Below are 17,950 nucleotides of genomic sequence, written 5' to 3' on the forward strand. Positions count from 1 at the left end.
TGCACACCCACTCACAACTGCTTGAATGTGCCTTACTCCCTCCGTATCCAATTGCCTTGTTCTGCCCTGCAACCAAATAAACGTCCTCTGCAAGGCTCAGAAACAGGACCCTGCACACACAGCTAATGTGATTTACCAATAAGCCAGATATACAGACAACGGACAGTACTACAAACATATCATACAGCGCAGTCATTCAACAGTATAGGAATGTATCCCATCATGTAGATGTATATGTGAGTGTTTATGTCCAGCATATAGGTACACACATATATAGAGATATATCAGTAACATACCATGTGGCAACAAAGCATCACAAGCGAATGAAGCGGGAAACACCAGTGATGCCTGTATTATGTAGTGGTGTTGTTCTTTGTAATCTCAAGATTCCCTCAGACAGACATGTGTCATTCTTACACGCAAACAGTTGTACATTGGCTGTATACATCACTCTGTGCATGTAATGTACATTAACACAACAGTACCTTTCCAATCATTACGTGTGAACAGTACTCTTGCAAGGTACTGTGTGCAACATCATCATCATGATAAAGGAAAATGGGGTAACCATAGAGGGACCGGTAGTGTTGTGTGTACAATGGGGTCATCCTCATCATGCGTACCTGGACCATTTAGGAGTGATGTGCATACCAGGATTGTGTGCCTGAGGGACAGGAGTGAGGATAACAGGAGTATGTTGTGATGCATATTACAAGGGTTACATGTGTCCAGTGAGCATGTGTGCTGTGGCGTATGTCATAAAAGCTGCCCAGGAGTGAGCAGAGCACTGCTACTCACACCACAGGCAGGGTTTTACCAGTGGGAGTAACATCGTTGAATTGTTAAGTCTACTTTACACACAGAAGGAAACTAGTCCATGCTGGGACTACCAAAAATTGTAAAGCGCAAATGGCCGTAATCCATAACCCCAGAAAGGGCAGGTATATTCAAAGATTATATGGGGAGAGAGCCTGTGAATACACGAGGCGGGGCAACATATGTGTAGGGCCCCTAACGCTCTGGAGAGGGCAATGTGTAGAGGTGTGTCATGGCTGCGATAACAAGTGGATAATGGAAGTTACGCGTGTAAATTCAACACAGGTGGGGTGGAGGAACTATGGGTATGAAATTATGGATCCAGGCGTACCAAGGTTGGATGGCCCAGTTCTAAATGGACTGCCCCATGGAGGTTAGCGAGTTCGTAATAGGTATATATGCATACACACATGCAGACAACAGCATGTAGAAGTACATTCTCTGTAACACATGCATTCTATTTGTAGACATAAATAATAGGAATGTGCACATACAAACATCGACAGTAGATGGAATAATAGGCTGTACAGAAGAGGGATGGGATGAAACTGCTAGAATGCAAAGGAGTGTACAGTGTCAAAAGTCAGTGCTGTGCTGACGATAATCCAGTGTGAGGGCTTCCCACATGAAATCCTTCCTGTGATCTGCCCGGTATGGCAAACGACAAGTACTTAACCGGACTAATTGTAAAGACATACGCTGAACACGCATATAACTTGGCTCCCATGTGTAATATGTGTGATACCGCATAGTCATACATATTAATGAATTGTAGTGCCATGTTAACGGAGTAAAATTGTAATAAAGTATAGAGTCTAATCCTGCCATAAACACTTACGTGTCCCATGTGGGTCAGCCCAATAATAGAAAAAGATATTCCTTTGGTCACTCATGTCAACAATGTTCGTGGAATAAACATATGGGAGGTCAGAGGATATGTGGAGTGAGTAAACCGATGGAATGGCTCTAAAGGAGTAAGGTGTGGCTAGTGGTGTAGTGGTGTTGATACACCAAATCCAACAGGAGAATGGATGACAGCAGTGTTAGGGAGGCGTTGGGGTGTGTTTGAGGAACCAAGAGCCATGGGTATATGGGTATATATGCATATGGAGCGACACAGCAACAGTGCATTCATTAGAGCATTCCCCTAATGAACAGATATTCTCGCATCAATCACACTGTATCACATTCCAATTACCATTGGTAATCCGTACATGAACATATTGCACATCTGTCTGCTGTATAACGTGCTAAATACTAATTAAAGATAACTGGAGTGAAGTGTAGGTGTCATAATGAATAAGGCACTAGTATGCTGGTGAAGGATATATAAACACCTTTACGCATGTGTAAGTGCGTACGCATGGGGAATGTATTGGTTTACAGACACACAGATATATATATATATATATATATATATATATATATATATATATATATATATATATATACACACACACACACACACACACACACACACACATATATATGGTTGCAGACATACATATATGTGTATATATATATATATATATATATATATATATATATATATATATATATATATATATATATATATACACACACACACACACACACACACACACACACATATATGTACATATATAAATACATGCATATATATATATATATATAAATACATAAATATATATATATATTCATGTATATATGTGTGTGTGTGTGTGTATGTGTGTGTGTGTGTGTGTGTGTGTGTGTGTGTGTGTGTGTGTGTGTGTGTGTGTGTGTGTGTGTGTTGAAGAGATGTATAGAGATATACAGCTATAGGAAAAAGCACACAGGAATGACATATGTTCACAGGCTATGGCAATGGAAGTGAGGAGCCCAGGCAAGACACATGACACACACAGCATGCCCTTCCACCCCCCTTACAGCTGGACACGGGAACTATACACACAATCAATGTAAAGTGTCCACTGCTCCCCAGACAACAGGTAGGATACAACCGGGGGGGGGGGCACAGTGCACCCATGGGTTCTAATCATGGAACACATACTGGAGCGTCCCTTGCAGGACACCCCAAAAATTGGCCAAACCATATGAATGTGATAGATTGTCCACTTTGTCTGTGTATACAGACTCAGAATACAAGGGTGGGTAACCCTGATTACCCATGGGCTGACACAATTGTATGAAATAGGTCCCATGAAGTGGTGAGTGGGCAGCATGAAGTGGTGTGTCCAGAACCCACCAGGTCCCAGAGGAGGTGAGGGTGGGGGAACTATGGGTAGCTGCTTATGGGTCTAGGTGTTCAGGTGTTGGCTGATGTTGGCCAATATGGACAGCCCTAGAGATGCAAGCAAATGTGTTCATTGGGCAGAGGCATTGCCCAATGAGCAGCCACACCTACTGCAAGACCCACTAAAGCAAAGTGTAATCTATATGGCATGGAACTGAATAACCAGATGTAGATGTATATAAGTAGAGCTACGTGTGTGTATATGTAACCATAGCGAGATAGAGATATGCTTCTCCCTCCGTGAAATGAATGTATACATACAGAGAAAGAATACAGATACATACCCACATATGAATCTATACATATGCAGACAACCATATGTCGTTAGATTATATATATATATATATATATATATATATATATATATATATGTATATATATAGATATATATATTTACAAATATTTACAAATATATATATGACAGCAAGATATGAATATACATGCATGCATACATATGGAGATATATCTGTATATATTAATATATATATATATATATATATATATATATATATATATATATATATATATATATTTATATATATATATATATATATATGTTACAGTAAATATACACATGTATATACCTAGGATATGATACAGCAGTTACGGGTAACATATATTCATATATTCACAGGCAGGCATATGTTGGTGTGAGGTCCAATAAACAAACGTGTACCCCCACCCTCCAGTTAGGCTGGTGAGACATACAGACATGCAATAAAGGTAAATACACCACTGCTTCCCAGACCACCGGCAGGAAACTACCAGTGGGAGAGATCTGCAAGGTCTACACTTGAAACATGGACATCATTGTCCCTTGTGGGACACCAAAAATTAGTGATTGGAGCCAGGCCCTGTAATAATTTATGCGACCAGGCTGTAGATATACAGACCAGTAGGTTGTGCAAGCCTGATAACACATGGATTGATACAACATACGACATGTGTCCTGACACGGGGAGAGTGAGCAGTGTGTAGGGGTGTGTTTATACCCCACCTGCACCCACAGTAAGGATGAGTGCTGTAGAGGAGTGGCAGGTAGGGGAACTTTGGGTATGCGATTATGGGCCTAGGCGTGCAGGTGTTGGCTGGCAGAGCCGTAGTAGGACCGCCCTGTGGATGTAAGTAATATTCTGATGTGGGCATAGCAGATGCCCATACCTCCTAAACCCTAAGAACACATCCACTGGATAGTCCGTAAACCGTTGGGGGAACATAGATTACCAGGGACGTCCATGATTACGACTCAGAATTCAGCTCTGTCCCACTTAAACCCTCCTAGAACTAGAGATATTAGGAGGAAAGGTGGTGGAATACACGTAATGAATAATGACAACATGTAAGAGTCATAAGCAGTATGTACCTCAGACAATGTGTATGAATACATATGCTTTGGGTCTGTCAATGTGTCAGGTTAATAGCACCAAGCTTCCAAATGTGTCCCTGAGGTTGTTATGCAGTTTCCCTGATTCAGTGTTCATTCTTCCCCATTCATATGAGAGGTCTGATAGTGATAGCAAGCACATATTCCACTGACTACCTTAGAAAGATGATAGAATAATAGGTTGGGGTCACCACCTGTCCACCTTTGAGGGACACTCCCCTTTGGGCAGTTGTGTCCTGCAAAATAATTGAAATTATGGCAAATGTCCTGATATTTTAGGACAAAGATTTCCTATATTGTCTGTAGTAGTTGCATAAAACAATTATTTTGTATCTGAAACACCTAAATGTTATAAGAAACAGTATAAGCAACTATAATCCTACAAGAATAAGCTTTTATTTAGGCAAAACAGTGAAGTACTTTCCTTTGTACTGGCTATGGGTATATTTTGCCCTGCAAAATCTGACGTCTCTACATATAGGTTCCATAGGGCTGCCACCTTTTTAAATGCCCAAAGTGGGACATGTTCTGTAGAAATATCAGATTTTCCAGGACAAAACATACCTACAGCCATGCATAGTACAGAATTTTACTTTTTTTCACAAATAAAAGCTTATTCTAGTAGCATTTGAATTACTTATGCTACTTCATATAACATATAGAAGTTTCATATATAAAATAACTGTTTTATGCAACTATTAAAGAAAATTTAGGAAATATTTTTGTCCTGAAATCTCAGGACATTTGCTATTTTTTGATTTTTTTTGCAGGACACAACTACCTAAAGAGGGACTGTCCCTCACAAAGTGGGACAGGTGGTAACCCTAAAGTCCCACCTTGGGCAATTGAAAATGTGGCAACCCTATAATAGGTATGCGGTAGCATGACTCGGCTGACAGATGTGGGTCCCAAAACCCAATTACATGTCTGTATTGAAGAGTCTCAGTTCTCATGTATCAGCCAGATGGGAGCAGATTGTAAGAGGAACACACAAATAATATGATTAAATCACTGGACAGGCTGCCGATTCCATTGCAGTTGAACGGCATGCCGTGCCTAATGGGCAGCCATTCCCGATACTGTAGGCATGTAAAATGATGTAATAGGCATCACAAGGTAATATTGTGGTCCTCGCTCCCACCCAGGTGTGTGAGTGTCAGATGCAAGCACCAATGTCAGTGAATTTGCAAGTGCGGGAGCGAGCGAGTATAAGCCTGTTTGGCTACCAGTATGTGAGTATTGCACTGGTAAAGCAATGTAGAGGCTAACTGAGTGTAAGAAGCTGTAACCAGAGGTTAGCATTGCTTAACACCATGCTAACCCATGCACACCCACTCACAACTGCTTTAATGTGCCTTACTCCCTCCGTATCCAATTGCCTTGTTCTGCCCTGCAACCAAATAAACGTCCTCTGCAAGGCTCAGAAACAGGACCCTGCACACACAGCTAATGTGATTTACCAATACGCCAGATATACAGACAACGGACAGTACTACAAACATATCATACAGCGCAGTCATTCAACAGTATAGGAATGTATCCCATCATGTAGATGTATATGTGAGTGTTTATGTCCAGCATATAGGTACACACATATATAGAGATATATCAGTAACATACCATGTGGCAACAAAGCATCACAAACGAATGAAACGGGAAACACCAGTGATGCCTGTATTATGTAGTGGTGTTGTTCTTTGTAATCTCAAGATTCCCTCAGACAGACATGTGTCATTCTTACACGCAAACAGTTGTACATTGGCTGTATACATCACTCTGTGCATGTAATGTACATTAACACAACAGTACCTTTCCAATCATTACGTGTGAACAGTACTCTTGCAAGGTACTGTGTGCAACATCATCATCATGATAAAGGAAAATGGGGTAACCATAGAGGGACCGGTAGTGTTGTGTGTACAATGGGGTCATCCTCATCATGCGTACCTGGACCATTTAGGAGTGATGTGCATACCAGGATTGTGTGCCTGAGGGACAGGAGTGAGGATAACAGGAGTATGTTGTGATGCATATTACAAGGGTTACATGTGTCCAGTGAGCATGTGTGTGAAATGGACAGCTATGTATAAGGCAGATGTTGTCCTAGGAGCTGATTGGCCTTATGTTTCCATAGGGAGAGGGTTGGATGTGGGGGAAGGAGTGTAGGTATGGCCATGGAGGATAGGTAGGGTAGGATCACAGACAAGACAGCATACAGGGTTGGTATATGACACATGTGGGGGGGATACACCTCAGATGGGGATGGGTGTTTGGCATTCATAAACCCATGGGAACAGTGGGATGGAGATCCCCTGCCATGGGCAGCCACCACTGCACCTAAACAGCTGCAAAGGAGGCAGTGCTGGGGGCTGTCCAGGAGGGGCAGCATCACCCTGTAAATGTGACACTCTGCCCTTGACCTTGCGTATCTGGCTTCGGAACCCCTTAGTGAGCCCCCAACACAACACGTCCGGGACCACACGACAGCAGACATGTACCTGTCTGGTCCTGCTCCCAGGGGGGACATGCCCCATCCTCAGTGATGGTACCACCAGAAGGTGGTGTAGAGCCAACGGAGGTTGATGTCCAAGGCTGGGCCCCAGATGTGCTAGTGCCCGGTGCCATGGTCAGCAGAAGTGGGACAGGAGATTCTGCCGGGACCTCCCAACCCATTCAGCCTATGGTGTTGCAGTTTAAACCCACATATGGCTTAGTGATAGACAACAGCATACAGGATTACCTACAACAGTATGCATAGATATCACCATCAACCGAACACAACAGATGGTATACATTTGCAGAGGGAGCACAACACATGCATATATACTGCATGCCATCTGTACAATGTGTAGTAGACGTGTGACAGTAGCTATAAACAGTTGCCCATTATTGGCTTATCACTGGGAACCCTGGACAGTGTCTGTCATACCACTGTTTCATGTGACATATGTCCAGTCAGGGATGCGATGGCCGTAACACATCCCTATCATCATGTACTGTCTGCAGTCCTCACACTATGCTCCTGCTGTGCACAGATGTGTGTTCAGTGTGTAACACAGGAAACAAATGGTTCCACACACTGACCAGTTCACAGATGGCCCTACAGATGGGGGTCCCTCACGAACAGAGTACTGTCATGTCTATATTAAAACATGCAGAATAGCCAATACCACACACAACACGTTAAACAGGCAGGAGTCTCAATGCAGCATAGCTACACTTACATGCTGTAGTCATGTGTGGCACATCACCCTCCTGTCTTTAAGCTATTTCCCACTGTGTATGATGTTTGAGGTACATCCAGATATCATCTGTGATGCCGTTTCACAGCACCACATCCAGGTACCACTCACAGCGACTGTCATGGCCAAATACCAACATGTTTTTCTAGATAGTGTATTGTGTTTATCATGCGAATGGCTATGGGAACTCCATCACAGCTGTTCCACATGCAATCAGCTAGAGGAGGACTGCAATAGGTGCAGAGGCCATCAACTGATCATGTCCATCACTTTACAATACAAATGCTGCTGCTGAGCAGGTGTACACCTTCACATCCACCAGAGAGTGTGTGGGTGGGACAGGCAAAATACACCAGAGAAGGGCTTGGAGATTTAACCCTAAGCATTGTGTGCCACACACCTAACAGTACAGGGGTCAAACCCCTTACTGACTAGTCATTACTATTACATGTGCATGACGTTACCACATGTGTCACAAAGACGACATGTTGCTGTGCTGTAAGAACATATATGTGTGTAGGTGAGTGACATCTGCAACAGAGATATAATAGACATAGATTAGGTGTGGCACACATGGCTGTCCACGTGAACGGATGGCATTGTCACCACAACCACACTCTCTAATGGGCTCACATTGACACTCTTTGCCAGTGCCACAAATACACATCCTAACTACTTAGTTTGCCACACTGCAGTAATGCACAGGACTATATGCACCACAGGGGATATCTGGAGGTTCTATGGGCTAGGCCATGTGAAAGTGTTTGACATCCGTTGGTATGCCAACGGGGGTTATACTGGGAGTGACTGTGGCTGGGAGCATCATAACCCACACTCAGACACAAGGTGCCAGTACTGACATGCATGTATGCATTGCTTCATGGGTGTGTAGTGGTTGGCTGTGCAAGATGGCTGTACAAGGCTAGGTGAGGGGTAATCCTTGGCATCATGTCACCTGGCAATGCTGTGCAGTGTGGTACAGGGGTGTAGTGTCTGAAATATCCCACACAGATGGGTACTGCATGATCTGCCCTGACATCCTGGTTACCAATGTGTATGGCCATAGCTTTGCAATGCATGCCATGTCTGTGTTTGATAGTCCTTCAAATAGACATTGCCTGGGATGTGCGTGTTCCACAATACTGTACAGTGACATGTACAGGTGTACCTGGTTTGGCAAGCACATGTTGTGTACACAAACTGCTATCCCCCGTTATGCCAATACTGGCCTGGTGTGGCGAAACCTGCTTATAGTGAGCAGGTCGACCCTGCACCTGCATTGATAGTATGATACAGGTATTCCCTGGTGTCAGTGGCATTGGTCCATACAGGGCACATGTGTACAGCATTGTATGGCCTCTGTGGATCACATTTGATGGCAACACATATGTTGCAGGCATCCAATGGGGAACATAGTGAAGGCACAATGTCCGCAAAAAATATGCCTATTGTACCGCTGTACAGGGTGCCATGTCCTCTGCAGCCCACTGCATTCACACCATGCCTACTATCTGCCATCAATGTGCATGGTACTAGCAACATAGTGGGATATCCTAGGCAAGTGTGTTTGTGCATGGCACATGGGTGCAGGACATATACCGGGTACTAGTAGGGTTGCATATTTTGTTCACCAGGCCTTTTGCCAGATGTAGGGATATGGCTTGCCAGCACAGTCCCATGGCTGACTGACAGCTGTACTCCTCATGAGGTGGCCAATGTGTCATAAGGCAGACACCATATAGGAAAACTACAACATCCACTCCCCAACATGTCCAGTGGTTAGACATTCACAGCAACCGCTACACAGGCTCAGACAGACAAACACACACACTTGCCTTGTCCTGTATATGAACCCCTACCTACCATAACACACTGCAGCTATACACTTTTAGGGCACACTCTACGGCCAATACTGGGTTACAGCACACCTACATGTGCATACCTAGGTGGGTGACAACAGCAGGATTGACAAAGGTGGTCATGTGATTTGTACAGAGAGTGTATACTATACAAAGCACTGTACTTGTCTCACGCAGGCACACACACACACACACACACACACACACACACACACACACACACACACACACACATACAGTTGGCAAGTCTGGGATTAGAAAACCTACCTAACTACTTTATCACGCTACAGCATTACGCAGTTACAGAACGTGCTACCGAGATTACTGGGTTACAGTACTCCCAGAGGTGTATTTCTAGGTGGGTGACATTATCAGCCTTGCCAAAGGTGGGTATAGGAATGGAATGGAGTGTGAGCAGTCTAAAGCATTATTCAGTCCTCAGGCAGATGGGGACAAACACAAACACACACACACACACACACACACACACACACACACACACACACACACACACACACACACAGTTGGCAAGTCTGGGATTAGAAAACCTACCTAACTACTTTATCACACTACAGCATTATGCAGTTACAGAACATGCTACCGAGATTACTAGGTCACAGCACTCCCAGAGGTATGTTTCTAGGTGGTGACATCATCAGCCTTACCAAAGGTGGGTATAGGAATTGTATGGAGCGTGAGCAGTCTAAAAGCATTATTCAGTCCTGAGGCAGACGGAGACAAACACACACACACATGGCAAGTCTGGGAATAGAACACCAACCTAACTACTTTATCACACTACAGCATTACGCAGTTAAGGAACGCACTGCTGAGAATACTGGGTCACAGCATTCCCGGAGGTGTATTTCTAGGTGGGTGACATCATCAGCATTGCCAAAGGTGGATATAGGAATTGTATGGAGTGTGAGCAGTCTAAAAGCATTGTTCAGTCCTCAGGCAGATGGAGACAAACACACACAAACACACACAACACACACACACACACCAGTGGTGGGAACAGAACACCTGCCTATCTACAGGTCACTATTACAATACTACATAGTTACGAGTCACGTCACACAGACTACACATTTCAAGGCTGTCATTATGATCTTCTAGGAATGCAGACATCAACAGGGATGCTGGCAGTTAAGATGTACATACCTGTGAACCTGTGTGTTTAAAGTAGGAATCCATCCTGACCTGGAGTATGCCCATCTGTTGAATGGACGACTACTATCACTATACAAGGTTACAATGGCCATACCCATACACATAGAGGCACATAACCGACACAAGGTGTCACTGGGCATGCTCACACACTTAGTAGCACAGGGCTGTTCGGAATGCACTATGTGTCCATCTACACAAGGTTATACTGGGCATGCTCATACACTTAGTAGCACAGGGATGCACTCTGATTCTAAACACGGAAGGCCACAGTGGCCATGCTATTACAGTTAGTCATAAAGAACACATTGTAATGGACTCTGGTGTTAGTAATTGTCATTGTTAGCAGGAACACTGCACTACATATATCTGACACCGGTCTTATACACAACATCTGCTGGTGTCCGTCACCTTAGATGTACCATTCTATACCAGGCACAATACTACCACTAGCAGTGATATCTTGCTAGGAGTGGCAACTGCTTGACCAACACAATGAGCCAATGTCCTGCTGTAATTACGAGTTTGTCCAGTGTTTGTCATTCTGGGATGACATGACTGAAAGTAGACAGGTCTTTGTCACATATCACATGCATCCATGATTCAAGCGAGTGGGGATAATGCCTAAGTCGCATTCACCCATATAGTGCCATTCCAAGGCAAATGTCCTGAACATAGGATAACACCCTGACAGCTAGAGGACAACTGCATTGTATGCTTATGCTAACCAGTGCTAGATGTGTAGCATCCGTAATCACAGCTGCTTACTGTAGATCCAACAATGAGGAGCACTGACATCTATACAGTGAGGAACACCTGGCTGAAGGCTCTGTAGTGCACAATAGCACTACCACCATATAACTCAGAACCAGACATGTGGGCCATAACACAGGTATGGACAGCTGCAGGTGGTGGTGTCCCCATATACATAAAGGCCACTCACATATACTGACCAGTACTCCCACAAAAGACATCACAGATGAGTCAGGTGCAGAACACAGTGTCAAATGCTGCACTCTAGGATGTAAACCTCAGACACCACCATGCCCTCGGACCACCAACACATATCCATACATGTGGTAGGACATATAATGGTACACCACCATGTGACCCTTGACCAGTGGACTGCACCAAGCTCTACATCAACTGTGCAGAGTATCCATGTACTGACACAGTTGCATCATGTGTTATGCAATGCAATGATACCACTGTCTGTAACCAGGTCAGCTGTACACATACCAGGGACCCTTGGTTATTTACAGCATTAGCAGATGACTGTTGCTGTATACCAGTAAACACCCTCATGTTTGGATATGACATATATGTACCTGCCCTGGATATGTACATGCCACACACATACAACATATATGTAAATAGCATAGCTGTTGTTTTCCTTTGTGCAGACAGGTGGCTACAGCCATTACACACATGCACATGGAATGTAGGTTCATGGCTGCTGAATGCTAACAGTACATAAGGTGTGATATCAATGTTGATAGAGGTAACATTCTTCTGCACCGGTCACCCATTACACCTATCATATCATACAACAGTCCATGTGTCATGTATGTCATTACACATGTCCACCAATTGCAATACCTACAAACATGCCCAAATGACAGGATTGTAGGACCTACACACATGTACATGTAGTGGTGTGCATTCAGATACCATGCGTGTGCAGTTGCTGATGTATGCAGGTGACATGTATCTTAGTACATCATGCAGTTGCAATGCAGCCTCAACATTGCCAACTGTATATGGTGATATGCTGAAAGTACGGAAAGATATACCTCAGGTATGGACAGATGTGTGGACATAACTAAGTGGTGGGGCATCTTTGCAGATGGATGTTTGCTGAGGACAGCTCACAGGTGTGTCACAAGTGGTCCTACAATAACCTGTGTAACTGGTAAGCAATGGTTTTGTTAATTGAAGGGCAACACACACAACATAGACAGCGGTCAGGGTGACACCAAAGGTAAATTACTTGACACCTGTAAAGTTAAGACCTCCCGTGTGCATATATTAGCACAGTTGCCAAAGGAAGCATCAGTACACTTTATAACGCATGCAATACTGCTGTAAGTCTGTCATACATATCATGAGATAGGCAGGTGTTTGATTCACAATACTGGCATGTGTGGTTGCATGTGTGTCCATATATGTCACGTATGGTGGGGAATACATCTCAATTGTTACTCACCCTCCTGTACACTGTTGTAGACATCTGTACAGACTACAATGTAGAAAGCAGGACATAGGCAGGGGTGTGTATCTCGCACATGTGAGGTATCTGTATGTGAGTGGCATAGGTGTATTTAATAGTGAATGCAACAGTGTGTGTGTGTGTGTGTGTGTGTGTGTGTGTGTGTGTGTGTGTGTGTGTGTGTGTGTGTGTGTGTGTGTGTGTGTATGTATGGCTGTCTGGTCATTGGAGTGGAGATGGATGTTACCATAGTGAACTGATAAGACCCGTCCCCCCATCCAGGTGATGCAATTGACTATCTGTGTTGATGTCCCCGATCTTAGGCCATACTGACTACCTGTACATGTGTATTCTTTGTGGTGCATCATGTAGGTGCACAGTACTATAAAGATGATTTGCACATAGGCAGGGGTCCTCACCTTAACAGTAGCAACTGGGTGTGTAAGTGTGTGTTACTGTGTCGGCAAATCCGTGAGTGTGTGGGTGTGTTACTGTGTCACTGAATACATGCGTGTCAATACCTGAGTGTGTGGGTGCAGTTGTGTGTTTGCATCCTGTCATGGGAACATGGATTACTGCTTCCCAATGAAGCATCACACTTCCTACTGGCCTCTACCCTTGTCATCAGCTAGACCGCTCTCTTATCTCAACACTCCATGTAACTGTATCTGTGATGTCACCCAGTATGGATGTCATGTCTGTAGCCACAGTAGCTTAATACACAGCTATCATGTTCTTGGATAAGTAGAAGTGTTTGGAACGTGGGACATTTTAACTGTGATGTGGAAGCTACAAGATGCATGCTGGTATTTTCATACATACCTGTGAGTAGTCCACATTTACATATAGAACACTAACTGCAAACACTGACATCCACCGGCACGTGCAATTAGACCTGAAGGAGCAAAGCAGAACATCATGAGCAACATGCAGTTACTGTTGTTACACAAGACACATACTGTTAACACTACGAAATGCATTGTAAACCTGTACTACATGGTATGTCTGCTGCCTGTCAACATTACACAACAATTGTAATCTACACTTATCTTCCTAGTCTGTTCACCCTGTGCATCAGACCATATGAGCATGTCGCTGCACCGATGGTGTGGATGACAGGGATGCAGCACATGCCTCATCATATGCACAGGGTGATAATGTTTGCCAGAGGCCTAGGCTGCACCATTGGATGACATCATGTGTGTGGGTTAGGGCCTTTGATCTAATTGGGCATGTGTGGATGTTATGCATGTGTGTGTTGCGGTGCCCTACATATTTATTTATTTTATTTTATTTATTTATTTATTTTATTTTACATTTGTTACCGTTTCCCTGTTGGGACCGTCCAGGGCCACGTGCACATTTTTTTATTTTTATTTATTTATTTGTGATTTGTTGACCAGGAAAGTCCGACTAGGTTCCACAGAGTCTGTTTTCAGTGGAGGCCCAGGGAAAAATGTTACAGATTTCACATCATCCAGAGATGTGGAAACATATGTTTCCATTGTGTGCGTGTATGTATGCACACAGTTCTGGCATGTGTCTGGCCTACACAGGGGTATTATTGACAGCTGCGGGCTGTACAGGCTAGGTTTTACAGTTCACGGTGTCCAGCCATGGCCACGTAACCTGTGCCTGCCAGGGGTTGCACGGGCACTACCAGGCAGAGGTGCAGATTGGGTACTGTCTGATGACACATGTCCACTGGAACCGTTTCCCTGTTGGGACCGTCCAGGGCCACGTGCACATGGCTTGCTGTGTCGTGGTGTGGACAACACAGCACCAGCTGCACTGCTGCTGCTACTGCCACTATGGCAGCAGGCATGTGAGGTAGCTCATTCACGTAGACCTGAAACAGGTGATGTAGCAGGCCTACATCCACGTACCCGACACCTCACTCCTACCAGATGTTCCAACACAGACAGCTCACGCTCGCGGATTGTCATGCCACGGTCAAGAACTCAAACCATGTCACCCAATCATCTATCCAAAGCTTCAGCAATCTGCTCTTGAACGTTTACCATTGTCTGTATGTTGTTTAAAGAACGGACAGCAGCCCTCTGAAGCCTCTGATCTTCTCTGTTGTGCTGTTCAGCATGTGCCTGTGCCTCCATTACAGCCTGAAACATGCGTCCGGTGACACCAGCTGCTGAGCTCTGTCTTGCAGGGGCATGTTGGCCAGAGGTCCTCCTACAAGCAGCACTGGCCACGTGCCTGTGTAGGGCATCGCCAGTCAGTTGGCTGACACCATGGTGTGCAGGCACACCTTCCATAGCCCCCACACTTTCCTGTTCCAAGCTACCACACACCAACTGTCCTTCCTCTATGGCCACTGGTGATGAGGTATGTGTAGTCATGAGATCTGTGTGTGGGGATGAGGGGGATATAGGAGGAATGGCAACCCATTGCACAGATTCAGCCCCTGACAATCCTGCCTGTGCCTCAATCATACGTTCATCATCACTGCTAGAGTCTGTGGGGACACTAACATCAGATGTACTGCAGGAGGGGAATACACCTACATCACCTGTGAGGGGCAGACAAGAACTGTACATTACAATCTATACAATAGATGCACACACACACACACACACACACACACACACACACACACACACACACACACACACACACACACACACACATGCTATGGCACCCAACATGCATGTGATATGACAGAAGGCATGCAACATGCATCTGATACGGCATGCAGTGCAGACAATAATAGTGGCAGTTATCATACATCCCTGGGTTGCACACGACAGCATGCATGTGTCATATCAGAAGGCATGCAAATTACACAATCATAGTAGTAGCTAGCATATATCCCTGTGTTACACCATGTAGACCAGCACAGGTTAACAGTACACCTGCCTGATGTGTGGCATATGACCTTGACAATCACATGTAGTATGACATGTGATCTGCTGATGTGTGCAATGACGTGCATACATGTTTAACACAATGGTGTCCTGTCATATATACAGTGGGGTAATGGTGTCCCAATGCAGTGTTGTCTGTCCACCCTACAGATATACTGCACATTTAGCTGATGTGCATGGCCATTGCAGGGAATCATGAGGGTCTCTATTGCTATACAATGTGAGTTACAGACACAGTTCATAGCCATGACTGTGTTCAGATACAATACATATATACTGTGGAATGTGACCCACGTCACTGAGGTGTATACACACTAAACCATGATGTGGAATGTGTGACACAGGTCACTGAAGGGTATACGGATGACACCCCTGCACGTCTGCAACCATATTGCTGCTGCCTGGCAACTATGGCCAGACATGGCAAACTCGTTGGTACACCATGTCTTACATGACATCTGTGTACCACACACGCACGCACACACACACACACACACACACACACACACACACACACACACACACACACACACACACACACACACACACAAATGAAGAGCAAGGATGACACTGATGTCCAACACCAACAAGGGGAATGTACTGTATCTGTGGGCTGATGTGGAAACTGTACAGGTGACTGCTGTCATGTCATGATACACTCAAGATGTTCAACACATCTTATGTGGTGGATTGATGTCACACCTACACAAGATGTGCACAGGCCTGTAGGATGTGTAGTGTTCCACATCTGCAATATAACCATTACACAAAGGCCATAGTTGGACCATGTGGAGGCAATGTATGACAGGGTGTACACACAAGCACATCACGTCTACTGTGTGTGTTGCTTCATGTCTCTGGCCATCCTCCATGGCCATGTGTGTCCATGTGTTGGCCAAATTATTGTGACAGGCATCTATTTCACATGTCTGTGTTGTCCCATATGACATACACCCATAGATGTCATATGCTCCACTGACGACAGGGTTATGCAGACAAAGGGTGGTATGTTTGGTATATGGGATATGTTTTTCAGGATAGTTAGGCAGTGTTGCAGCCAGCCCACTAGATGTCATGGACATGTCAAGATAGCACATCACATCGTGTGACATTCATAGCAGAGCTATGATCCACACCGGTGAATCCTGTTGGCTGGCCATACTCCAGCTCACTGTGTAGTGCTGTTTGTATTCCCCACATGTGTAGTTCTGATCTGTAGTACATGTCCCTACAGTGAACAGCACCTCCATCATTGTATGCACAGCTGTCCACACATCTGGTGATGATAGTTTGTGAGGTTTCATGTCGGTGTTTCACATAATTTGCAAGTATTGCACATGGGTAGCCATTGTGATGCATAGCAGGTCCGACCTGTATATTGTGACAGGGCCATACATTATGTGTACATGTGGTAAATGGCCACATGGCAGATCGATCTGTGCATTAAGATGCCTGATAAATAATAATAGTCTCACCTGCAATGGCCTGCTGTAGCAGCAGAATGCCAGAGGTACCTAAATAGGAGTAACACAGCAGTATGATCATTATCCGCACCTGTATAATAGCTACAAAATGTAATGTGCATGTTAACCCATACACCAGTACAATAGACTATACTATGGAATATGCACATATGTGCATACACAGAGTAGCATACTATAGTATGCGGCATGTGTGTATACATGCCTTGCATATTATGTTACATTACATATTGTACAGTGACACATGTAACTATATGGAATATAGTTGTTATAAGTGCAATAGTGACTTACCAGGCAACTCCAGGCTCGGTGGTTGAGAGACACCCACCTCCACGATATCAGCTAAGGCTTGTGGATGTTGTTCTGCAGGTGTCCCCAGGTTGGCCAGTAACTCCTCGGTATGTGTGAGTGGGGGCTGGGTTGGTGGCCCAGCACCTGTTGCACCTTGTTCCCTGGTGATTGCATTTGCACGCTGTTTCACCCATCTAATGAGGTCTGTACAGTGTCTGTGCACCTGCTGGTATGTGCGGTTGTGGCCACCCACATCATTAACCCTTCTGCAAAGTTCCATCCACAGGGCATCCTGCTGCTGTGCATCCTGTGGCACATGGCTGAACAGGACATCATGATTG

The sequence above is a fragment of the Protopterus annectens genome, chromosome 3.part1, assembly GCF_019279795.1.
Source record: "Protopterus annectens isolate FY-2018-M chromosome 3.part1, PAN1.0, whole genome shotgun sequence".
Taxonomy (NCBI): domain Eukaryota; kingdom Metazoa; phylum Chordata; order Ceratodontiformes; family Protopteridae; genus Protopterus; species Protopterus annectens.